Here is a 24,828-nt window from a genome sequence, read left to right as displayed (position 1 = left end):
TGAGTTGTGTTGCATTACTGCTTGAGATCGTTCCTCAGAATGAGAGTGTGAAATGACAGAGAAGCTTAGCGTCTTTGCTGTAAACCAAGTCCCTGGTCCCATGAGATCTACCTGAGAAGATGTGCATACACCTTCCGAGGGGTGGAAAAATGTCTTTCCACCACATTCTCTATCTCTGGCAGACGGGTTTAACAACTTCCTTACTTGGTAGTCAACATTCACTTTAAATGTGGGTGAAATTGGGAGAACACAGCAATGCCCGTGCTCCCTCTAAGAGGCTGAAAGGCAATGGGGAAGGGAAAGGGGGGCAAAGAGAAATCAGAAAGCCATGATGTCCCGAGGAGGCTCTGACTTAGTCTTGATGCAGAACTGAACTGCTCTGGTTACTTGGGAATGATTCAGTTGGATGTTGAAGGTCCCTAGGCTTCATTGGCTGCCTCATTCTCTGTTAACTAGTGGTGAGTTATAACAAAGGACAGGAGCACCAGGCGCAGCCACCAGGAGAGGGTACTCATGTGGCCACATCACACAGGGGCGTCACAGATCCCCAGCTCAGTTCTCAATCTGCCTACCTCCCCCCCATTAGTCATTCATCCCCTTTGATGCCCAGAATGGAGCACTCATACCCTGTGTGCCCTGCGGAGGCAGAAACGGTCGGGATTCAATATTTATAGGTTAAAACAATGACCCTCAAAAAATCATGACCCCAAGAGAATGTGGGAAAACTGTACACCTTTTTATACAATTTTAAGTTGACATCCCCAAATTTTTACCATGAGTTTAAATATTTAGGATATTTAAATATTTAGGATATTTAGGATATAATTTCTAACTTATTATAAATATTGATATTTAAAATAAAACTGTTACATTAGACTTTTTAATTTAGTCTGATGTGTATTATTGTATATTATGTATTGATGTATATTACTGAAAAAATTCTCTTTCATATGGCATGGCAAGGAATGGTTTCACCAGCTGCTCGTTGAAATATTTTAGCAGATCCAAAGTTGTTTCTTTTTGTTGTTTGTTTTTAAAAATTTTATTTATTTCACACAGCGATCACAAGTAGGCAGAGAGGCAGGTAGAGAGAGAGGGGGAAGCAGGCTCCCTGCTGAACGGAGAGCCTGTTGCGGGGCTCGATCCCAGGACCCTGAGATCATGACCTGAGCCCAAGGCAGAGGCTTAACCCACTGAGCCACCCAGGTGCCCCACCACTTTTTATTTTTAAAAATGAAGGGATTAGTACAGTGAACCACTCTGCAAACACTCTTAACCTGGATCTCACCAGTAGTTAAATATGTTACAGATACCGTACTTGCTTTATCACTGATCTGTTTAGGCCCAACAGACACGGGTGCTGTCTGGGACTTTGTTTGATCTTGTTAACAGCCTCCTCACAATGTCCTGACAGGACTTTGCCCTGTGAAACCCTGCAACGTATTGTTCTATCACCAGAGCTGGTGGGGGGAGGGGTGGTATCCTCAAAGATAGTGCACATCTGCGGGTGTTGCCTGATTTTACAACTTGGATCTGAGCCCTTTTGTGATATAATCAACAGAATTCTGCATTAACTGAATTGATCAGTAACTTGTCAGGTGTCTTCTAGGGAGGTCCTATGGAACTGGCAAAAGGGAAGGAAAGAATCAGAGAGCTCCTTGGAGGTGTTCTATCCATTTAAAATAAACCAGTGATCCAGTAAGTAATGTTTCTCCTCGTGTGAGCCACTCTAGCAAATTAATCGAATCCAATGAGAGGGTTGTGGGAACTTCTAGGTGAGAGCTCATCGGTCAGAAGCCCACGAAACAACCTGGACTTAGATCGACTCTGAATGGGGGGCATTCTTGCCAGTCAGAATCTTTAACTGGGATGTGAAGCTATCCCAGGTAGGTAGAGTCAGAATGAAGTTGAACTAACTGTAGGACACCCAGCTGGGGTCTTAGAATTACTTAGTGTGGGGAAAACATGCGCACATTGTGTTTGGTGTTGGAATCTTAGTAAATAGGGTTCAAGTGCCAAACACAGAGAGGGAACTAGAACACTTAAGTGAGACTATTGTTAAGATTATCTACATTTCTAAGTTAAAAAACATTATCATCAGGCTAATAGAACCACTTTAAAGTAAAAGATGGTGTACACTTTGTGGTTTCATCTTTCTTCCCTGCATTTAGGGGGTAAAAGAGTGTGAACTGGGGAGTAAATATTTTCTACATGCTTTGCCCAATAAGATTGCCAAAAAGCAGAAGATACTTCAGAGAGAGAACTATTTCCTCTGGACAAACAATAATTTAATAGTTCACGACCACTTTGGAGAAAATCACTGTGTCACGGTGAGGATTCATGGGGAGGTAAACCTCCCCCTCCCCAGGAGGTCAGAGAAACTACTAAACACACTGCCTCTCCACCATACACAGGCAGAGGAACTACCCTTAGGCGCACAAAGACTGACTATCAGAGCTCCTTTCTGTTCTTGTTATCCTGGATCCTAAAGAAGACCGCCAGATACATTTTTTTCTTAAAAATATTCCTCATACTTGAGCTGATGATTTTTACTTTCTTTTTAATTGACGTAGAATTGACATACAATAATACCCTGTTAGTTTTACATGTATATCATAGTGATTCAGTATTTTTGTACATTATGAAATGGTCCCCATGATAAATCTAGTTACCATCTGTCGTCATACACAGTTATTGCAATACTTTTGACTATATTTCCTGTGCTATACGTTACACCATCCTGACTTATTTTACAACTGGAAGTTCGTATCTCTTAATTTCCTTCACCTGTTTTGCTTGGCACCGCTCCAGTCTCTCCCAACTCTAGTAACTAACAGTATGTTTCCTGTATCTATGATCTGTTTCTGTTTTGTTTTGTTTGTTCATTTGTTTTATTTCTTTAGGTTCCACATGTAAGTGAAATCTTGAGATTTGTCCTTCTCTGTCTGACTTATGTCACTTAGAGATTTTTACTTTTTAATGCTATCCATTGAATGCTTTCTCTATTTTCTAAATTATTTGTTTTTTTATTTTATTATTTTCAAAAGATTTTCTTTTTTTTTTGAGAGAGTGAGCGAGAGAACACAAGCAGGGGGAGTGGCACAGGGAGCGGGAGAGACAGGCTCCCTGCTGAGCAAGGAGCCGGATTGGGGACTTGATCCCAGGCTGGCAGGATCATGACCTGAGCCTAAAGGCAAACATCCAACCAACTAAGCCACCCAGGCGCCCTCTAAATTATTTCTATTTAACTAAGTACAAAATTGAATTGTTTTCATAATCATTTTTGCAGAAGTTCAAACTATACATTGCTCCATTCATCAGTTTCTTAAAAGTTTTTAGTTTGTTCTTACAATATTTAGTTTCTAACTTCCCTTGCTCAGGTTTTTGTTTTGTGTTCTTAATCCTATGATTTAACTTTCTGTTTAACCTAAACCTCAGGCTTGGGAACCATCTCTTTACATACTTGTAGGTAATTGTTCATCCTGCCTGAATGTCTTGCATTTGACTGAACATGCCCACTTCTTCTCACAATTTCTCATAGGTCTAATTTTACAAACCTTTAATCAGTTGCTGCTCTCCTCTGAACACTCTCCAAGTTTTTTCTCTTTATACGGCATGACATGAAAATTAAATACAGTTTGTTCCAGCTGAAGCCTGCCCAACGCCAAATAAAGCAAAAATAATTGCTGCTTTTTTTTCACACCTAAGCCTTCATACAGTCTTATAAAGCATTTGTCTCCTGTTTCAACACAGAGAAGACTCATCCAATTTAACATCAGCCATAATTGTTGGATCTCACTTGGCTTTGTTTCATCCGCGGCTGTCTTAACCAGTATTTCCACATGTTCATTACAATTCAGTAGCATAATAAAAGCCAAATGTTAAGTCTATAAAATTATTTCTTCCACGTAGTTTTCCTTCAAAGATTGTTTTGTGAACAGTTGGTATAAATGTGAATTTAGTACAAGGGGGCTTAAGAACTAAGACTTGAATGATCCTGAGGGATTGTTTTTGTTTTTTGTGTTTTGCAACCTCAGTGAAATAACACATTCGTGTGTTTTGATATGAAGTAATCACAAATAATTTAATAAGTCATCAGAGTTTTGATTTATGTATACACACACACACACGCACACATACACACACACACACACACACACACGTTTATGAGTGATTTGAAAATCACTCTCAGGGAACCCGGGTGGTTCAATCAGTCTGCCATCAGCTCAGGTCATGATCCAAGGGTCGTGGGGTCGAGCCCAGCATCAGGCTCCCTGCTCCATGGGGAGTCTCCTTCTCCCTCTCTCTCTACCTGCTGCCGCCCCTGCTTGTTCTCTCTCGCTCACTCACTCTCTCACACACATATAAATAAAACCTTAAAAAAAAAAATCACTCTCATATGCATTCCAATACGAGTTCCTGAAAAAGAAAGGGTTAAAATTATAGCTGACATGCAGGGAATTCTACATAATCCATAGCCTATCTTTGTAGCCATTTTGAATTATCTTCTTCCTTTTTTTTAGATTTTATTTATTTATTTGACAGACAGAGATCACAAGTAGGCAGAGGCAGGCAGAGAGAAGGGGGAGGTAGGCTTCCTGCTGAGCAGAGAGCCCGATGCGGGGCTCGATCCCAGGACCCTGGGATCATGACCTGACCCAAAGGCAGAGGCTTTAACCCACTGAGCCACCCAGGCACCCATTTTTAATTACTTTCATGTTTTTGAGTCACTTTTCAAATTTTTGTTCAGGACTAGATGAGGAAATTATAAATGAATGCATCCAAATCTATAGTAACACAAAAATAAAATTTCTCTAGGCATTATTATTAATTGAGACCGAATAGTTACAATGGCCAAAGACGAGCTCTCAAAGTGATGTAAAAGTCCTTCTTACATTGGTAACGAGGGGGTAAGGGTGCAATCTACCAATTTTATGTTTTTATTTTAGCAATAAAATAAGGTTGATTTATGTGGTTTTCAATAGTATGAACTTGTTTTAATAATGCTAATGGAGATTGGGGAGAGTTGTGACATTTTCAAAAATATACAAGCAATATCTTCTTGACTTAAATGGCTGATTTTATTTTATTTTTTAAAGATCTTATTTATTTCTTGGAGAGAGAGCACAACAAGTGGGGAGAAAGCAGAGGAAGAGAGAAGAAGCAGACACCCCGCTGAGCAGGGAGGCCAGTGCTGGGCTTCATCCCAGGACCCCAAGACCCCAAGATCATGACCTGAGCCAAAGACAGATGCTTAACCCATTGAGCTATCCAGGGCCCCCTGATTTTATTATTATTGTATTCATACTATTATTAGATGAACATTTAACAAAGTATTTTGTAATGCAATTTTCTTCATTTATATACAAAATTGCTTGGGGTTTTTTTTTCCTTTTTTTCTTTCTTATTTGGTGGTTTTTTCGGTGGTGACCATGAATGTGACATAGGTAAATATCATCCATCCTCTGTGATAATGTGGCATAATGATTAAGAAACAATCCTATGGGGGCACCTGGGTGGCTCAGTGGGTTAAAGCCTCTGCCTTCGGCTCAGGTCATGATCCCAGGGTTCTGGGATCGAGCCCCACATCGGGCTCTCTGCTCTGCTTCCTCATGCTTCCTCCCTACTCTCTCTCTGCCTCCCTCTCTGCCTACTTGTGATCTCTCTCTCTGTCAAATAAGTAAAATCTTTAAAAAAAAAAAAAAAATCCTATGTTCCTTAATACCCCCAAGGTCTTTCAGATAGTTCAGAAATCACTAAATATTGATAGAACTTTATAGTTTTAAATTTCTTAGAGACAAAATCCAGGCTATTGTTGGAATACCATATACATCTACGAACACATCATTCTGGTTACTAAGTAGCATCTTCCATTCTCTTCCTCTGTTGCAGTAGTGTTTGTGTAAGTGTGGTGCTGCCTCCTCTTGGTACCCAAGTCAAACTCATCAGTTCTTCAAAGTAACTGTACCAGTGCCAAGAAGTCTTTACACTTGCAATGACTCAACAAGGTTTTAGTGACATGGTTCCTTTGGTTCTTCTTCTTTTATCACAGCCCCCTTGGATTAGAACCCTGGCCTGAATCTCTAGGAGCAAAGATGGATGCGAGGCTACTATAACAGGCACTTGGAATGACGCTGTCCCTCAGACACTAGCCCAGTTGCCTATTTGAAGATAATTCTTCATGAATTTGACATTTCTACACATATGGTGACTGTGGCCCTGACTGCCCTTTGTTCTGGGCTATCTCTTCAAGATGTTTGTTTGGCTGGGCGCCTGGGTGGCTCAGTGGGTTAAGCCGCTGCCTTCGGCTCAGGTCATGATCTCAGGGTCCTGGGATGGAGTCCCGCATGGGGCTCTCTGCTCAGCGGGGAGCCTGCTTCCTCCTCTCTCTCTCTGCCTGCCTCTCTGCCTACTTGTGATCTCTATCAAATAAATAAATAAAATCTTTTTAAAAAAATAAATAAATAAAAAGATGTTTGTTTGGCAAACACCCTTAGAAAACAGAAATAGTATCTTCTGGAGCAAAGAGCAAACACGCTTATTGTCCATTATAAAAGGTTCAGGTTCCCTAAGCTGAAGGTTCCTCTCCTAGAATGCAACCTACTGCATGTGCAGGGTATTGGGACTCTACGAACAGGTGTCTTCCTCCTCTCAGGAAAGCTGATATTAAGGATACTCCTGTTTCTGTAATAAACTCTGCTTCATTTCTGACTCAAGAGTCTCGTATCTTCTGCCAACATTCATGTGGCAGGCTAACTTTTTACCTTGCCAGTAGAGTAAAATCTCAGATTGTTTACAGTTCTTGACATTGCCTTAAACCAAATGCATGAGCTTTGACTCCTAAAAGCCTTTTTAGCCCCTCGCGCAAATATATCCTCAGGTACATTGGCTCCACAGTGCTCCAAATAAACCTATCCATGGCTTAATCTCAGCATGAACAGAGCATAGGCTCAACCCAGGACTCCTATAAAACTTACAAATATGAATTGTTATTATAAGTCAGGCTCTTTTTTATATTATGCTATTTATTATGCTCATATAACGCTCCCTTGAAATAAACTTCTGCTCTATTCTGCCACATTCTATTCCATGTGTCCATGAAGCTTTTTCTGAGTATCCCTGCTGTGTTAGATCTTACCCTATTGCATTCAACAGAACTTGAACTCCTAATTAAGGACTAAGTATTAGCTAATGACTAATGAAAGACAGTCAGAAGAAAGGCAGGTAGGGACAAGGGGCCCCTGCCCTAAGAGGAAACCACCCTTAAAATGATTTTACACCACCCTGGAAGGAGCCTTCCACCGTTTTCCCACGTGAACAACTGCCTAATAGGGAGATGAGCCTGTGACAAAAACGTGATTGCATGGCTGGCGCATAGAGGGTAATCAGATTAAAACAGCCTGCCAGCAAGCCCATGAGATCCCCTAGATTTAGGACTTCCAACAGCAACCCTCTCAGGTCCCCTCCCTCTTCCGGAGCTTTGTGCAATCGCTCAATAAACTTTGCTTTGCTGCCCACCACTTCGTCTGGTCGACCTCTTCATTCTTCAGAGCAGTGTGACCAGAACCCAGGGACACTAAGGGAAAAGGAATCCTGTAACATGACCAACAGCCACCATGAACACATTCATTCCTTGGTCTGCTGATCCCTGTATTCTCAAAGCTCATTTCTTTGATTCAAAAAATTAACATTTCATAAGTGTTGACTGAGCTTTTTTCCTGGCTTGAAATGGAAACTTCACAAAGGTCAGACTTAAATGTAAAATGAAAACAGCTATTTACTGATAACCCAAATAGCATTCTTACCATTAGGATTCTGAAGAACAGGGGTGCCTGGGTGGCTTAATGGGTTTAGCGTCTGCCTTCAGCTCAGGTCATGATCTCCAGGGTCCTGGTGACTGGGCTCTGCATTGGGCTCCCTGCTCAGTGGGGAGCCTGTTTCTCCCTCTCCCTCTGCCTGCTCATTCTCTCTCAAATAAATAATAAAATCTTAAAAAAACAAAAGCAAAATTCCTATGTTTAAGTCCTATATAACCTCTGGACCCTCAGAATGTGACTATAGGGGCTAGCGTCTTTAGAGGGGTGATTAAGTTAAAATTATGTCATTAGTGGGGCCCTAATCCAGTATGACTGGTGTCCTTATAAGAAGAGGAAATTTGGACAGACACACAGAGAGAACATCATGTGAACATAAAGATGGCCATCTATAAGCCAAGGAGGAGGTCCTCAGAAGAATCCAAGCCTGCCAACACCTTGATTTTGGACTTCTAGCCTCCAGATCTGTGAGAAAATAGATTTCTGATTTTGTAAGCCACCCAGTTGGTGGTACTTTGTATAGTAGCCCTACATCGCTATTTGCATCCTACCCTTCCCTGGGATCTTCTGTTTCCTTTGAGCCCCCATTTCAGTATTCGATTCAGCAGATCCTTTAAATTATAAATTATTTCTTTGAGAGTTACAGTGAATCACTTTTCTTGATGATTCAATTTCCAGCAGATTACCCCATCATACCACTTGAAGTTGTTAGCATTAGCAGAAAAATCAACACCGCCCTTGTCTAGCAAGACTGGTTTTCTGTCACTGTGTTTAAAAATAAGGAGAGAGGGATGCAACTGGGTGGTTCAGTGGGTTAAGCCTCTGCCTTTGGCTCAGGTCATGATCCCAGGTGTCTGGGATGGAGCCCCACATTGGGCTCTGCTCAGCAGGGAGCCTGCTTCCCCCCGCCCCCCGCCAGCCTCTCTGCCTACTTGTGATCTCTCTGTCAAATAAATAAATAAAATCTTTTTAAAAAAATCATCTTTCTAGAAAAAATAAATAAGGAGAGGGACACCTGGGTGGCTCAGTTGGCTAAGTGTACAACTCTTGATTTTGATCTCAGGGTCATGAGATTGAGCCCCACATTGGGCTCCACAACACTGGGCCCTTTCTCTAACCCTTTATGACAGAGATTATCTCTCAAAAATAATAATAACAAAAACTTAATTTTAAAAAAATTAGAATTTTTCTGGAAGTTTCCAGCAGTGCTTTCCTGGGATTGAATTAACCAGCACTGGATTATTTGCCTAATATTAGCAAGAAGAAATAGATAAATATAGCTGGCTTAGTCCATTGAGAGTCTGTCCCTGGAGCTGGGAATTTGACTAACATCTGTAAATCTCATGGGCTACAAGGGCAAGGGATAGGTACCTGGAAAGCATCTGTTAATAAGGAGAAAGAGAAAAAGGGACAGTCAGTGGGCAAATAACTTTGTCCATTGTGCCCAAAATACTGTTCTGACAAACTGATAATTAAAAAGAAATATAGCACTGCTATGCATTATATGTATTATCTCATAAACAGTCCTTTAATAGATACCTTTAGTGTTCTTTCTTAAATAATTATGTTTATTTAAGTAATCTCTATACCTGATGTGGAGCTAGAACTCACGACCACAGCATGCACTTTCAACGGAGCCAGCCAGGGGCCCCTTTTATTAACTTCAGTTTATTTAAACAAACAAAAACCATTTACCCATTTCTCCCACACTCCCATGCTTGCCTCTGGCAACCACCAATCAATTCTCTGTATCTGTATATTTGTCTGACTTGTTTCACTTAGTATATTGCCCTCAAGGTCCATCCATCAATGTTGCCACTAATGGCAAGATTTCATTGCTTTTAATGGTTGAATAATAATCGTGTGTGTGTGTGTGTGTGTGTGTGTGTGTGTGTATGACACATATTCTTTGTCCGAAACAGGTTATTTCCATATGTTGGCTATTGTAAATAATGCTGCAATAAACATAGGGGTGCATGTATCTTTTAGAATAAATGTTTTTGTTTTCTTTGGACAAATACCTAGAAATAGAAATGCTGGATCATATGGTAGTTCAATTTTTAATTTTTTGAGGGAGCTCCACCGTGTTTTCCACAGTAGCTGCACCAATCTACATTTCTACCAGTATTACACAAGGGTTTCCTCTTCTACACATTCTTGCCCACACTTGCTAGGTCTCGTCTTTTTGATAATAGTCATTCTAACAGGTATGACATGATATTTCATTGTGGTTTTTATTTGCATTTCCTTGATGATTACTGATGTTGAACATGTATCTGTTGGCCATCTCTGTCTTTGAAAAAATGTCTTTTCAGATTTTCTGTTTTTAATCAGATTGTTTGTTATTTTGCTATGAAGTTGTATGAGTTGTTTATCTATTTTGGACCTTGGCCCCTTCCGAGATATCTGATTTGCCAATATTTTCACCCATTCAGCAGGTTGCCTTTTCACTTTGTTCATAGTTTCCTTTGCTGTGCAGAAGCTTTTTAGTTTGGTGTAGTCCCACTTATTTATTTTTGCTTTTATTGTTTGCTTTTGGTATCTTTTCTTATTCTACAAGTGATGAAACCGAGAACATTTAAGTGACTTGCACTGATACTGCAAAAAAGATGAATTACTGACAGCTTTATGGTAATTTTATTAGCACAATCCATTTATTTGGGGGTGATGGGATGTGAAACCAAGAGTCAGTTCTTATTTGATTTTGTGCCTTGTATGTAAGATCTTCACAAAAGTAATAAAATATAACTTAAAAATTAATTCAACTAAGGGCACCTGGGTAGCAGGGTCAGTTAAGCATCTGACTTGATTTCAGCTCAGGTCCTGATCTCAGTCTCATGAGGTTGGGCCCGAGTCAGGCTCTGTGCTTATTAGCATGGCGTCTGCTTGAGATTCTCCCTCTTGAGATTCTCTGCCCCTCCCCCTGCTCACAAATGTACCCTCTCTTGCAACTAAATAAATAAATAATTGAAGTAATTTATTCAGAATATGTAACGTGACAATAGCCAAAAGGTGGAAACAGCATAAATTCCCATTGATAAGTAATGGTTAAACAAAATGTGGTATATTCACATACAGGAATATTACTGGTCTTAGAAAGGAGTAAAACACTGACACGTTCTACAACATGGATAGACTTTGGAAATTTTAAGCTAAGTGAAATAAGACTACAAGGACACTGTATTATTGTATGATTTTGTATACATTTTTGTGTATATATTATGTCCATATTGCACATATTTGTATAATACATTGTATGTATTATATGATTTCATTTATATGAGATGCCTAGATTAGTCAAATTCACACAGAAGAAAATAGAAAGGAAGTTGTCAGGGTCTCCAGTTATTGTTTAATAGGTAGTTTCGGGGGCACCTGGCTGGCTCAGTGGGTAGAACATGTGACTCTTGATCTCGCAATCGTGAGTTTGAGCTCCATGTTGGGTGTAGAGATTACTTAAATAAAATCTTAATTTTTTTTTTTTTTAAGTAGGTAGAGAGTTTTAGTTCAGGTGATGAAAAAGTTTGGAAGATGGATAGTGGTGATGTCTGTACAACAATGTGAAGGCACATGATGTCACTGAACTATACACTTAAAAATGGGTAAATGGTAAATTTTATGTTAAGGATATTTTACCAGTGGCTCAGTGGGTTGGGCCGCTGCCTTCGGCTCGGGTCATGGTCTCAGGGTCCTGGGATGGAGTCCCGCATCGGGCTCTCTGCTCAGCAGGGAGCCTGCTTCCCTCTGTCTCTCTGCCTGCCTCTCCAACTACTTGTGATTTCTCTCTGTCAAATAAATACATAAAAAAAATAATAATGTAACATGGCAGAGACTACTATGATCTCTGAGTATCCATTCTTCCAAGACCCTCCCCACCACCCACTGAATGAGAGGCGAGCGCATGACTGCCTAGCTAGAGACATTTCCCAGCTTCCCTGGCAGCTCAGTGTGGCCATGTAAACTAGGTTTTGACTAGTAAACATAAGTAGAAATGATAGGTGTAATTTCTACTTCAGTGTCCTTCAAAATGAAATGCTTACTCTTCACACATTCTTTTTCCTCACCCATGGGCCAGATTCTAGACCCGATTACTGGTGAGCTGCCTCAGGCTATGAGGATGAGGACACCTGAGGGGCCCCTGGCTGGCTCAGTCAGAGGAGTATGTGACTTTTTTTTTTTTTTTAAGATTTTATTTATTTATTTGAAAGGCAGAGATCACAAGTAGGCAGAAAGGCAGACAGAGAGAGAAAGGGAAGCAGGTTCCCTGCTGAGCAGAGAGCCCCATGTGGGGCTCGATTCCAGGACCCTGGGATCATGACCTTAGCCGAAGGCAGGGACTTTAACCCACTGAGCTACACAGGTGCCCCGAGTATGTGACTCTTAATCTCAGGGTCATGAGTTCATGCCCCACACTGCGGCTAGGGTTTACTTAAAAAAGAAAAAAAACAACTGAAATAGTTGCTTTTTTTCTTTGTTAAGATGTATTTACTTATCTGAGACAAAGAATAGAGGAAGGGATAGAGGAAGAGAATCCTCAAGTAGACTTCCTGCTGAGCATGGAGCCTGAGGCCTCGTGGGGCTCCATCCCATGACCCATAAGATCCTGACCTGAGCCACACAGGTGCCCCTGAAGCAGTTGAGTTTTACTCAGATGTTGATTAGAATCCATATACTGAGGCTGATAGAGACACGTTGTCAGCTGGGTCCTTGAATGAGCTCATGGAGCAGTCTGTCTTCCTTTGCCAGACTGTTACAAGAGGGAGAAAGAAACATATCTTATTTTAAAACAATGTATTGGGGCGTGTGGGTGGCTCAGTGGGTTAAGCCTCTGCCTTCAGCTCGGGTTGTGATCTCAGGGTCCTGGGATTGAGCCCCACATCGGGCTCTCTGCTCAGCGGGGAACCTGCTTCCTCCTCTCTCTCTGCTGCCTCTCTGCCTACTTGTGATCTCACTCTCTGTCAAATAAATAAATAAAATCTTTAAAAAAATAAATAAAATAAAAAATGTATTTTGGGGTCTTTGTTATAGCACCTTACTTAGCCTAGACATTAATACAGCTACAGGTAAATATGCACTTATGTGTTAGTATATTTAGCTCCTGATATGGATTATCGGATTTAATCCTACAACAGCCCTATGATCTAGACACTACTATTATCCCCCTTCTATGAATAAGGAAATTGAGGCACAGATTAGGTTAAGTAATTTGACCAAGATAATGTAGCTAGTGAATGGCAGAACTAGGAATTAAATGTAGGCAGTTCGCTTGAGAAACTATCTTTTATCAGTTAATTTTTCTATATCCCTTGAGAGAATTTGAGATGCTTGTGGGAGACAGGAATTCCTGTCCTACCTCAGTAGTTTTCAGTTTGTTTAGTTTCATGCCCAATACCCGCATAGGAAAAATGAATTCATAAAATTGTTGATTATTTATGTTTTACATTATAGAATCCTAATTTGGGAGAGACGCTTTAGACTTTCTAGGCATTAGACTTTTAGGTAAAGTAAATTTTCCAAAATAACTTCAGCAACTAGCATGGATGATACTTTAATTTTTGCCAAGGTAAGTGTCATGGGAAAAGGAAAAACAACAACAACAAAAACTATCATCTATTACTACTATTCATAAAAGGACATCTTTTTTTTTTTTTTTAAAGATTTTATTTATTTATTTGACAGAGAGAGATCACAAGTAGGCAGAGAGGCAGGCAGAGAGAGAGGAGGAAGCAGGCTCCCTGCTGAGCAGAGAGCCCGATGCGGGACTCAATGCCAGGACCCTGAGATCATGACCTGAGCCGAAGGCAGTGGCTTAACCCACTGAGCCACCCAGGCGCCCATAAAAGGACATCTTAACACCAAAATACACAGAAAAATCATTACAGAAAAAAAATTTTTTTAGAAGATTTTATGTATTTATTTGACAGAGAGAGAACACCAGCAGGGGGAGTGGCCGCCAGAGGTAGAGGCTGAAGCAGATTCCCCACTGAACAGGGAGCCCAATGTGGGGCTCCATCCCACGACCCTGGGATCAAGATCTGACCCAGGGGCAGAGGCTTAATCAACTGGGCCACCCAGGTGCCTCCCCAAAATAAAATTTAATTAATTAATTTATTTATTTTTTAAATTTTATTTATTTATTTGACAGAGAGAGATCACGAGTAGGCAGAGAGAGGAGGAAGCAGGCTCCCCGCCGAGCAGAGAACCCGATGCAGGACTCGATCCCAGGACCCTGAGATCCTGACCTGAGCCGAAGGCAGCGGCTCAACCCACTGAGCCACCCAGGCACCCCTAAAATTTAATTTAATTGGATAAATTTACCATTATGAAAATGTCATCACCACATGTTTTTTATTTTGGGGGCTGTACCCATCACTGGTGGCAACTTGACATAGAGAAGCAGTGTTCTGAGAAAGAACAAATGAATACTTGCTCCCACTCAGCCACCTTCTGCCTATATCCAGTGCTGTGTCTTTCCATCATGTGGCTGGTAGCCTCTTCTGGCTCATCTAGAAGAGTGGATTTTCTCTAGGCTTACTTTAACAACAGGCATTACTGGGCCATTTGAAAGTCTTTGGGGACTACACAACAATACAACATCCTTTTGTAAGAGGGCAGCACTAGCTGTAGTAAGAGACTGCTGGCACCTCTAACTTTTTATAGCTTATGTCCTAAAATTCCTTCAAATACCTATTTTGAGAAGAAGATACAAGGTGATTTTATGGTTTTTAAATCTCACAATTCTCTCTCTTGGTTCCCACATGTTATCTCTAACAGGAAAACTGAAGGATTTGAAATGATTATTTATGTTCTCTATACAGTCACAATCAAAAACAATTTGTCTCTCATTCTTCTGTAGAGACAAAATATTTGTTAAAAAATTCATACTAGGGGGGCGCCTGGGTGGCTCAGTGGGTTAAGCCGCTGCCTTCGGCTCAGGTCATGATCTCAGGGTCCTGGGATCGAGTCCCGCATCGGGCTCTCTGCTCAGCAGGGAGCCTGCTTCCCTCTCTCTCTCTCTCTCTCTCTGCCTGCCTCTCTGTCTACCTGTGATCTCTGTCTGTCAAATGAACAAATAAAATCTTTAAAAAAAAAAAAATTCATACTAGGGTTGGGCGCCTGGGTGGCTCAGTGGGTTAAGCCGCTGCCTTTGGCTCAGGTCATGATCTCAGGGCCCTGGGATCGAGTCCCGCATCGGGCTCTCTGCTCAGCAGGGAGCCTGCTTCCCTCTCTCTCTCTCTGCCTGCCTCTCCATCTACTTGTGATTTCTCTCTGTCAAATAAATAAATAAAATCTTAAAAAAAAAAAATTCATACTAGGGGCGCCTGGGTGGCTCAGTGGGTTAAAGCCTCTGCCTTTGGCTCAGGTCATGATCCCAGGGTCCTAGGATCAAGCCCCACATCTCTCAGGGTCCTGGAATGGAACCCTGCATGGGGCCCTCTGCTAGGCAGAGAGCCTACTTCTCCCCCACCCCCTCTCTGCCTGCCACTCTGCCTACTTGTGATCCTTGTCAAATAAATAAATAAATAAAATCTTCAAAAAAAAAAAAATGTGCTAACTTGATGTACTTGTGCTGAATATGGAAATGCCCTTCCAGGCCAAGAAGAATCAAAGAAAATTATCACCTTATAAAGGGTAGTTTAAAAATGACAATGGAGGGGCACCTTGCTGGCTCAGTCAGTAGCACATGGGACTTGATCTTGGGGTGGAAAGCTCAAGCCCCATTTGGGAGGACAGCTTGCTTTAAAAAAAAAATTGCAGGGCACCTGGGTGGCTCAGTGGGTTAAGCCGCTGCCCTCAGCTCAGGTCATGATCTCAGGGTCCTGGGATCGAGTCCCGCATCGGGCTCTCTGCTCAGCAGGGAGCCTGCTTCCTCCTCTCTCTCTCTCTGCCTGCCTCTTTGCCTACTTGTGATCTCTCTGCAAATAAGTAAATAAATAAAATATTTAAAAAAAAAATTGCAAAGTACCTTAACTTCCTCAGGTATCACCAGTCTGAAGGTACAAAAGGGGAAGAACACTGGCACTAATGGTTCGAATTCCAGACTCCGGCCTCTACTGATTCACAGATGGCATCAGTCCTATTTCGGAATCTTGTGTTTATTTCAGGGATGCCCCAGGACAGGTCTGAAAAGCAACTGTGTGCCCTCTTCCTCCCCCAACGGAGCTTTCCTTTGGCCCTGACAGCCCTGCTTCTGCCCAGCCTTAGGACTCTGCAGGACTTGCCCCAGCAGAGTCGGCTGCACCCCAGGGGGGATGCAAACATAGGTTTATGATGAAATCCTGAAGTACGTATGGAAAACATGGTTGTTTCTGCTCAGTTGCAGGTCCGGCCAGAGGATAACCCAGCGATGCTGTTATTTTTATATTAAGGCTTATTGTCATTTATAAAGAAAGACCCGCATCTTTGGTTAGTGATGACATTAAATGTGTGAAGATTATATTTGGCATCAAGCACTGGCCTTCCCTCATTCCTGCAGTAATTTTATTGAGCACTAGTATATGCTGGGCAGTGGTCCCCATGGGAGGTTGGGTCAGGGGGTGCGGGTAAGTGATGAAAACAGACAGCCCCTGATTTAGTGGAGAGTTCTCAGTCAGCCAGTTAATTTGGGTCCGTGATACCAGCTCATCTCCACAAATATAGCATCCTGATTTCCATCAAGTTTTCTGAGATTCTGAGCTAAAGAATAGCTAGTAGCTACCAGGAGGGCATAAAGCACGTGTTGGGGAGAGGGGTCTACTGAGTGTTTTCTTTTCTATAATGAAAGTAGCTGTAAGAAGAGGAGAGTAAAGATAAAAGGTACTGCGACCCCTGGCTAGATTTCAGACTGAGTCTTTCACTCTAATTGATGCTGTTTATACTCCATGCAACCCCTTCCAGAGACCTTCTGATACTGTAGGATGCTATAGACTGACTGACTTCCTGATGCATTTGATGGTATTTGGAAGCCCTCCAGTGGCCAAATACTAAACCTTAAAAAAAAAAAAATCCTTTTGCTGTCCTGAAGGAATGGTTTAGGTGTGAAATGTACTCGTGTTTGCAACTTACTTTAAAATATACCCCCAAAATAAGATGAATTAATGTATGAAGAGATAAACAGATCTTACCATAGATGATTAGATCTGTGATCAAGCAAAAACAACAATGCTAATTGCAGAATCCTGGTGACAGGTATATGGGTCACTGTATAATCTTTCAATTTCTCTGTGTTGGAACATTATATAAAATATTGAATAAAAATCTCTTGGCTAGACTCTGAAGATTTATGCCTTGTAGTTGACATTACTGTATTAAAATTTTTAGACATTTAAAACATTTAGACAATTTCAGTAAAATTGTATTTGTTAATGGACATGGATTAGTTTTCCTTAACATGATTAATTTCTAAATGTTTAAAAAGCACTTAAGAGGGACGCCTGGGTGGCGCAGTTGGTTAAACGACTGCCTCCGGCTCAGGGCGTGATCCTGGAGTCCCGGGATCGAGTCCCACATCGGGCTCCCAGCTCCATGGGGAGTCTGCTTCTCCCTCTGACCTTCTCCTCGCTCATGCTCTCTCACTGTCTCTCTCTCTCAAATAAATAAAATAAAAAAATCTTAAAAAAAAAAAATAATAAAAAAATAAAAAAAAATAAAAAGCACTTAAGAAAGTTTATACAGTGAGACTATGAAATAGTTATATGATTTTTTTTATATTTATCATAACTGCAATGAGATACACACCTCACACTGTCAGAATGGCTAAAATCAAAAACTCTGGAAACAAATGTTGCAGAGGATGTGGGGAAAAAAGGAACTTCCATGCACTGTTGGTGGAAATGCAAACTGGAAACTGGAAAACCGTATGGAGTTTCCTCAAAAAACTTTTTAAGGGGCGCCTTTGTGGCTCAGTGGGTTAAAGCCTCTGCTTTCAGCTCAGCTCATGATCCCAGCGTTCTGGGATTGAGTCCAGCATCAGGCTCTCTGCTCAGCAGGGAGCCTCTTCCTTCTTCTCTCTCTGCCTGCCTCTCTACTTGTGATCTCTCTCTCTGTCAAATAAATAAATAAAACCTTTAAAAGAAAAAAATAAAGTACACTTACGGTGATGAGCAATGAGTAACATATAGAATTGTTGCATCACTAGATTGTACACCTGAAACTAATATAACACTGTACGTTAGACACTGGAATTTTAAAACTAAATAAATGTTTATCCTCCTAGAATATCTATTTTACACACTGGGGCAGTTGTTAGCAAGTTAACTAGATTCTTTTTTTTTTTTAATCAGAGAAGCAGTTGTTTGACAATTTCCGACAATTAGTCAGGCTTCAATGCAGAGAACAAAATCCACCCTTAAGTAATTTAAGCCCAAAGGGATTTACTGTGTGGTACATTACAAATGGCAGGGCTGTAACCTGAGCTTCAGGAGTGACTCACAAGTCCATGCTTTGGGACTGGGCTGTCAAAGGACCGCTGCTCATGTCATGATTAGGGACCCGCCTGCTGAACATGGAAGCCGCCCTTACAGCCACTGTTATAGTCGCGTCACCTTCACTGTAATATGCCCCATTGAGGAGGATGCCTCAGAACCTGGCCCTCCCCCCTGCAATTCTAAATTCTTTACGGTACACGAGTGCCTCTAGGGGGCGGAATTTAAATTATATCTATAATTCAGCTGCAAGGGAGTTTGAGAAATACGTTTTTAGCCTTCCTGATGCTCTATAAAGAGGAAGATGGCATGAGATGAAAGGCTGTTGGAAACTTGAGTGAACAGGTCACAACAAACAGGCTGACAGTATCTGAATACACTGATTTGCACTACCCCTGAGACTTAGATGTTATGACCCTTCTGATGCAGTGGCAGCATCTATAAAGCATTCTTGCCTCAAAACAGCAAACCTGAGAGCCTCCAGATCCAAACACCAAGTTTACAAGAAATAGAGGGATAGAGGCACACGTTAACACCACCACAGGGTTGCAGCTGGTGCAGTCTGCAGTGTGGGAAACTCTACAGGACAAATGACCCAGATTCCTCAATGAATACATAGCAAGAAAAAAAGGGCAGGGAAGGGAAAATTGAAGGATTTAAAAGACATATCAAGTAAATGCAGCATGGGGCTTGATTCAAACAAACCAGTTGTCGAAAACATTTTATGAGACTTAGGAATTTGAACACATACTTGAATAATTGGTCACAATAAAGAATTGTAGAGAATTGTTAATTTTTTATTTTAAATTATTTTTTAAGATGTAATTTATTTGACAGAGAGAGAGAGCACAAGAAGAGGGAGCAGCAGGCTCTCCAATGAGCAGAGAGGCTGTTGATCCCAGGACCCTGGGATCATGACCCAAAGTCAGATGCCTAACCAATAAGCCACCCAGACGTACCTAGAATGGTTGTTAATTTTTAATTTTTTAATTTTATTTATTTATTTATTTAAAAGATTTTATTTATTTATCTGTCAGAGAGAGTGAGCACAGGCAGAGGCAGAGGGAGAAGCAGGCTCCCCGCTGAGTGAGGAGCCCGATGTGGGACTCAATCCCAGGACGCTGGGATCATGACCTGACCCGAAGGCAGCTGCTTAACCAACTGAGCCACCCAGGCATCCCTATTTTTTATTTTTTTTTAAGATTTTATTTTTATTTGACAGAGAGAGCGATCACAAGTAGGCAGAGAGGCAGGCAAAGAGGGGGAAGCAGGCTCCCTGCTGAGCAGAGAGCCTGATGCGGGGCTTGATCTCAGAACCCTGAGATCATGACCTGAGCCAAAGGCAGAGGCTTAACCACTAAGCCACCTGGGTGCTCCAGTTGTTAATTTTTTAGATACATAAAGATATTACAGTTATGTCAATAATCACTCCAATCACTTTTACAAAAAGTTCTTTGTCTTTTCATGTTGTTATACATTGTTTCTTTCATAATTAATTTATGGCTCTGTTTTTATGCTAGAAAGTTTATTGTGCTAGGCATTTTACATATGTTAAATAACTTAATCCTTATAGCAGTGCTTGTGAGGAAGGTAAATCATAGTGTTCATTAAGAGAAACATCTATCACAGCCTTTCTGGAAGTGGATAAAAACAAATGTCTATTTTATTTTATTTTTAAAATTATTTAATTTATTTATTTGACAGAGATCACAAGTAGGCAGAGAGGCAGACAGAGAGAGCGGGGGAAGCAGGCTCCCTGCTGAGCAGAGAGCCCTATGTGGGACTAGATCCCAAGACCCTGGGTTCATGACCCGAGCCGAAGGCAGAGGCTTTTTAACCCACTGAGCCACCCAGGTGCCCCACAAATGTCTATTTTAAAGTATAGTTGGTATGTCTAGGAGTGAAGAAGAAGGCAGGCAGCCTTTCAGAGAAGTAATACCGCTAATTATAGGGAAAGTAAATTATCAGATAATATCTCTTTTTTTTAAGACTTCTTAATTTATATAAACACTAGATTTGATGTTTAAAATATTTTCTTACTCTTCTTTTTTTTTAAATATTTTATTTATTTATTTGACAGACAGAGATCACAAGTAGGCAGAGAGGCAGGCAGACAGAGAGGAGGAAGCAGGCTCCCCGCTGAGCAGAGAGCCCGATGCCGGGCTCGATCCCAGGACCCCGGGATCATGACCCGAGCCGAAGGCAGAGGCCTTAACCCACTGAGCCACCCAGGCGCCCCTCTTACTCTTCTTTTTATCCCTGAAAGTATGAGAGGACACTTTGTCTCATTTTGAAGAGGAAGAACAGGGGCCCCAGTGGCTCAGTTGGTTGGATATCTATCTGCCTTAGGCCTGGGTCATGAACCTGGGGTCCTGGGATCAAGCACCATGTCAGGCTCCCTGCTTGGTGGGGAGTCTGCTTCTCCCTCTCCCTCTGCCCCCACTCTCCCTGACTCATGCTTGCTCTCTCTCAAATAAATAAAATAAAATCTTTTTTTTTAAAAAAGAGGAAGAACAACCCAAATCACACTCCCAGCCAGGTGAGATGAGTGTGAGAAGCACAATGAGAGCCTTGGTGTTATCAGATGTAGCCAAGGGGATGACACAGGGGCAATCTGTGCCCCTCAGAACTAGCTGGCTGCAATCTTGAACTTGCAATTCTCTGTGTTAATAGGCTTAGCCCATGCATTCTAAAATTCTGTCCTAGGGGGCAAAAATAGTCTTAGACATTACAGTGGTCTGTGCCCTTTAGAAGCTCAGTGGGACCAACAAAATATTATTCCTACTTCTCTCACTAGGGAGAATTTAAATCTATACTTTCTTATTGTTGGGGGGGTGGTAATGAGGAGCTTATAATAAAAATAAGTTTCTAAGACACTGGCTTAGGCCAAAAGATGTGGCGATTATGTCTTCCCCCCCAGATTTCAAATAGCTTACAAAATCAAAAGGCTACCTTGTTTTTCTAAAATTAATCCCCCAAATGCCACTTTTCTTCAACTGTGCATCTCTGCCTTATGGATAATTGGGGATTAGTTGGTTAAAGGGAGGTCTGAGTAGTTCCCTTGAGGAACTGCAGCCCCAGTTAACTTGAGCTATTCTTACAGCAAGCTTATTAACTAGTGATCACTAGTCTCTACTAAACTTTGTGCTTTGCAAACAATCTTAAAACCTATTAGTAGGTAACAATTTAGAGTTAGTGGCCTACACCTCTAGATTTCACCCCCTTGCTTATATGGAACTGCTAGAATTTTCTAGCTTAAACCGAAGACATGAATTTGCTATTCCTTACCCTTAAACCAACACCGCACTGAGGTAATACCAGAAATGTCATTCTACTTGTCTCTAAAGTGTATATAACAGGATTCGAGCCTGAAAAAGATTTCCTCTTTCCCCTGATTGAATGCCACTTCTATTCACATGATTTTATTGCAACTAATGTGTTCACAATGTAGAGAGAAAACTCGGTGAGGCACTCAGGAGGTTTGCAAGATAACGCAGAAGATACGTTTATAAAACAGCTCATTTTATTATATATGTTTTTTAAGTAATCTCTACACCCAATGTAGGGCTCAAACTCACAATCCCAAGATCAAGAGTGGCCTGCTCCATTGACAGAGGCAGCCAGGCTCCCCCTAAAACAGCTAATTTTAAATGATGTGGAAAAAAATTGCTTAGCATGCTAGAGCTAAGGAGACTTGGAAGAGCAGGTGACTGGGCCAGAAGTCAAGGCACTGATGCACTGAGAAGTAGGAAGGTTTATGAAGAGAGGACCGCTGTTGGACTGTGCAAAGTAGGCAAGTGCACACTGCTCTTGAAGAAGGTGGTGACGGTATTCCATGCAGGGGCTGGGTGTTGAGGAGACCCAAAGAACAAAGCACAGAGGTGAAAAATTCCAAGGTATATGTGCGGGCTACCTTTCTCTAGCTAAAGTGTAGAGTGACGAGCCAGTGGTGGCAGGTGGAGCTAGAAAGCTTGGAGCCACATTGTGGATCTCAAATGACATGCAAAGGCCTCCCTGCTCTTGTGGTTAGTTCCCAGGGTTACTGAAGGGGACTGTTATTTGAATACATAATGCCGCCTAACCCCATATCCGCCTCCACCGCCACTGTCTTCATCCAGTAGGAAAAGACCAAAATTTTGGTGAGTGTGATCTTGGACAAGTTAACTTCTCGTTGTACCCTGACTTTCTCTTCTATAAAATGGAGATTAAAGGGGCACCTGGGTGGCTCAGTGGGTTAAAGCCTCTGCCTTCGGCTCGGGTCATGATCCCGGGGTCCTGGGATCAAGTCCCACATCGGGCTCTCTGCTCAGCGGGGAGCCTGCTTCCTCCTCTCTCTCTGCCTGCCTCTCTGTCTGCCTGTGATCTCTATCAAATAAATAAATAAATAAAATCTTTTTTAAAAAATGGAGATTAAAGACAGTGCCTACCTCATTCAATGAGTCATTCACAATAGTATGTGGATATAGGAGGCATCATATGAGTATTTGTTAAATAAGTTATTTGTCCAAAGTTCTCAATCATTTTGAGGCATAGGTGAAAAAAAAAAGGACGAATTTTAGATCCGTGTTACCTCCCAACCATGGGCTTAAGACTTTTCTTATTAAAAATTATGTATATTGTAGCTTGACTGTAATACCTAAAAGGACTCCTAGGATGTCCTTTCATTTTAGAGCTCATGTAAATTGGTTTTCCTGCCCTAAGATCTGCTTACAGAGGGTTATTAAATGGGTGTTACATTTCAGGGTAACTGACTGGCTGTTGGAATAGCATGAGACTCTTGATCTTGGGGTCTTGAATTCAAGCCCTACACTGGGTATAGAGATTACTTGAAAATATATGTGTGTTGTGGATATATGTATATATATGGTGTGTGTGTGTATTTATATAAATATATAAAATATTTATATTTATTTATTTATATATACATAAATATAAGTTGGGTACATTTCTAATTCCTTAAGGCGGAATTTAAAACTTTGGAAATTCCTTTGCTTTAAGCTACAGCCTTTTGACATTTTCACTGTGCATCTGCAGCCATATTTGAGAAAAGGCAGTGAAAGGACACACGGCTATTTCATACACCTCTGAATAGTGGAAAAGTGACAGTATATAGGAAAAAAGTCGAACCTACCTTAAGTATTCGTAGACTTGGGACATTTTTGGTTTTTCATTGTTGTCATTGTTTCACTTATATTGACTTATATTCACTTATATATTGTTGCACAATAATAAACCACCATAAAACATAACAGTTTCAAGACACTTGAATATTTCTCACCGTTCTGGGGACAGGAAGCGTGAGGCGGGATGCTTCTCTCCCACGTGGTACTGGCTGGGGCTGACGCTCCACATAGTCTCTCAGGAGTGATGTGGTTAACTTCTTTACATGCCAGCAGCAGGGCTCCAGGAGACGGGAGGAGTCTGACCTCTTAAGGTCTAGAAACAGAATCTGTCCAGAAATCAGTCCACATCTGCTATGTTTTATTAGCCAAAGCAAGGTAGAAGGTCAGCCTAGGTACCAAAGGTAAGAAACCAGACTCCACCCCCATGGGAGAAGCTGCAAAATACTGTGGCCATGATTTCCAGGCTTCATTGGTGTTCAGGCCGTAGGTTTTAAAGCTTACAAATGACATTTGACCTAAGTAACTAGCCCCTTTTCTAGTCAGTTAACGAGCAAACATTTCTTGCCGGCTGAAGCCTACACCCCTAGCTTCTCTGAATAGAGGCATATAGTGAGGAGTTAAATCCTTAAATCCTGAGGAGTTAAGGATTTGGGAATAGGAGCTCGGTTTAAATTCTGGCTTTGCTTCTTTGTGCGACTTAAAATTACCTAAAGTCTGTGTTCTTCAGATTCATCCATTAAACAGGGATATTTACCTGGCAAGGTTTTTATAACAATTAAGCAAGGTAATATGTGTTCAGAGATGATCAGGGTGCCTGGCACCTGGTAAGCCTTTAGCAAAGTTAGTAATTTTTATTAGGTAAGTCTCAGTCTGCCTGAAGGCTATTGATGCCTTAAGGTTTGCTCCTGCCTCTTGCAAAGTGGGATACTTGATATTAGGGACTTGATAAACATTCTCAAACAGTGAAGCCACCCACAGAAGCTTTCAGGCTGTTAGTTTTCTCAATTTTCTTGAGTGCCTTTCCTGACTTTTTTGGATCCATCCATTTCCTCTTGGTTTGCTTTGCTGCCCCCTTCTGGTTGAATGGGGAAAAGTTCGATCATAGTTCAATGCTTACAGCCACAGTAAAAGCTCTATTTGAAATCCTTTGTCAAGGAATCCAACTTTCAAAAATCTTTGATCCTAACTTCCTAAGTAAATTCAGATGAAATTAAAGTCTAAACATAAAACCTGTACATATACATTTCAGTTTATTTCTGTTACGGGCAAATTGATAGTGACAGAGGGAACAGTAACATTAAAATGGACAGCTCACTTTGGGTGGAAAAGATGGTAAAAAATACTTTGTTATGCTGATTAGCAATAGGAAATTCCCTAGAAACTGCATTTCACTTTTCTGAAACAAATGTGTATATAGAAAATTTTAATTTTAAAAATGTTTTTCTAATGTTAATCTCAGCTAATCTCTACATCTTTCAAAGTATGTAG

The 24,828-nt window shown here is 41.2% G+C and overlaps 1 long non-coding RNA gene across 1 annotated transcript in view; it reads left to right on the top strand.

The window, feature by feature from the left end:
- LOC122904752 overlaps window positions 1–6,335 on the top strand; it is a 30,378-nt gene extending 24,043 nt beyond the window's left edge. The window contains exon 3 of the long non-coding RNA XR_006384258.1: window positions 6,053–6,335. This is a non-coding gene — a long non-coding RNA (uncharacterized LOC122904752). The remainder of the gene's footprint in view (window positions 1–6,052) is intronic.
- Window positions 6,336–24,828: the final 18,493 nt, after the last annotated feature.

Source organism: Neovison vison, chromosome 4, assembly GCF_020171115.1.
Source record: "Neovison vison isolate M4711 chromosome 4, ASM_NN_V1, whole genome shotgun sequence".
Lineage (NCBI taxonomy): Eukaryota > Metazoa > Chordata > Mammalia > Carnivora > Mustelidae > Neogale > Neogale vison.
This window is presented reverse-complemented; position numbering and strand designations above follow the sequence as displayed.